This window comes from Battus philenor, unplaced genomic scaffold (genome assembly GCF_028537555.1).
Source record: "Battus philenor isolate CCGP_79_NKW_IND1 unplaced genomic scaffold, ilBatPhil1.0.hap1 SCAF_48, whole genome shotgun sequence".
In the NCBI taxonomy this organism is placed as follows: Eukaryota; Metazoa; Arthropoda; class Insecta; order Lepidoptera; family Papilionidae; genus Battus; species Battus philenor.
In genome coordinates, this window is record NW_027181713.1 from 75,229 (window position 1) to 77,385 (window position 2,157).

Here is a 2,157-nt window from a genome sequence, read left to right on the forward strand (position 1 = left end):
TACCCTGGACGGTGGATCACTTGGCTCGCGGGTCGATGAAGAACGCAGTTAACTGCGCGTCATAGTGTGAACTGCAGGACACATTTGAACATCGACATTTCGAACGCACATTGCGGTCCGTGGAGAAATATCCAGGACCACTCCTGTCTGAGGGCCGGCTGTTAAAATATAAAAACCACACTGTTCGGTGTAGAACGCGCGCTACGTGCGCTCGCGCCGGTCGATGCGCGCGGCGGTGACGCGCGACGCGGCGGCGGCGGGTTGGTGGGGGGTGATGAACGAGCTCGCGGACGGTGCGATGGGACGATCTCTAATAAGAGTCTCTCGTCCGCGCCGCCGCGGCTCTCACTCTCTCTCTCTCACTATCCGCCGTCGCTGTCGTCGCGCTGCCGCTGCCGCACTACCGCGCGCGGGCGAGCGGGCGCGCGCTCTTTCGAACAATTGACGGTTTCCGTTGAACGTTCTTCGCGACGGACGACGGACGGCGGGGTGCTGCACCCCTCACGTCCGCGTACGCGCGGAGCGCGTTTACGGTCCGTTTAAATATATCGAATTGTATTGAATATGAAACGAGTGTGAAAAGATTACACGCATCGCTAAGACGCGAGTCTTCGTAGTGCGGTCTTCGTCCGAGCTCATCGGTTCGTGTATACGATATAATAAAATATATCGGAAGCACAGACGACGCGTCTCCGACGGATGCGACCGGCAGGCGGTGAATGTTTTCTTGCGCGGCAAGCGTAACGCACACACAAACATATGTAAGTAAACATTACGTGATGTTCATGTGCGCGCGCGCCTAGCCCGATGCGAGAGAGTTCACCGCTCGTCGTCGCTACGCATCCGTATTATGTCGGTGATACGCGTCGTCGTTCCAGTGCGAACGTTATATTATCGTATCGATACGGACCGATACCGAAAGGGCCGGACGATCGATCGCTAACGAAAAGTACTCGCGCTCGCGTATGCGTGTCGAGATTTTCGTTTACGCTCGTATCATCATAATCATCATCATCGTCATCGTCGTCGTTCATCGCGCAACGCGTGTTGTGTGTGCAGCGTTGCGTTGTGCGTGCGCGCGTCTAGAGACCTCTAAGGACTCGCGACGCGCGCGCCTCGCGCACGCGCACTCGCTCTGCGACGCGCGATGATCGCGACGGTGGGGGTGGTGTACGGTAGGCGGACTCGACGTCCGAAGGGCGTCCCGCGACGACGACCGGCCGCCGTGCGCGCTTGCTTGCTTGCGCGCGCGGTCCGTCGGTTCGTCGTCGTCAAAAATATAATAAGGGACGTCGCGTACGGATATCGCGTCTGCCTCGAATTTTTATCGTTGGCCTCAGATCAGGGAGGATCACCCGCCGAATTTAAGCATATTAGTAAGCGGAGGAAAAGAAACTAACAAGGATTTCCCTAGTAGCGGCGAGCGAACAGGAAAGAGCCCAGCACTGAATCCCGCGATCGTCTCGAGCGCGGGAGATGTGGTGTTCGGGAGGTTCCGCTTTCTCGTCGTCGATACTCCTGTCCAAGTTCGTCTTGAACGGGGCCGTTTTCCCGCAGAGGGTGCCAGGCCCGTAGCGACGGAGGGCGGCGGCGAGAGGGACTCTCCTAAGAGTCGGGTTGCTTGAGAGTGCAGCCCTAAGTGGGTGGTAAACTCCATCTAAGGCTAAATATAACCGCGAGACCGATAGCGAACAAGTACCGTGAGGGAAAGTTGAAAAGAACTTTGAAGAGAGAGTTCAAGAGTACGTGAAACCGTTCAGGGGTAAACCTGCGAAACTCGAATGAACGAACGGAGAGATTCATCGTCATTCCGCGGCGTACGCGCCCGCGCTCTGATGCGACGTCCGGTCCGCCTTTAATCGGGCGCTGTATCGCGTCGCACGGGCCGGTGCGCGTCGACGTCCGCGGAGGGCGTGCACTTCTCTCTCAGTAATGCATCGCGACCCGTTCGGGTGTCGATCTAAGCGCCGCCGACGGGCAGCCCAGCGTTCACTTCGCGCGAGCGGAGTCAGGACGTTGGACCGTTTCGCGGTAGCCGATCGGCCGCCGGACGGTATAATGATAAGAATCGCGCACGCGCTCTCTAAAGGCGCGTCCGGCCCGACGCAAGATAACGTCGTACACGAGGTCCTGCCCGAGCGCGGACCTCGTTGCGGC

General features: G+C 58.5%; 1 non-coding gene across 1 annotated transcript; it reads left to right on the top strand.

Annotated features, from left to right (window-relative positions):
• LOC137929247 (5.8S ribosomal RNA) lies at positions 1-157 on the top strand. The gene has a single exon (XR_011108801.1). It is a non-coding gene; the product is annotated as a 5.8S ribosomal RNA (ribosomal RNA).
• Positions 158-2,157: the final 2,000 nt, after the last annotated feature.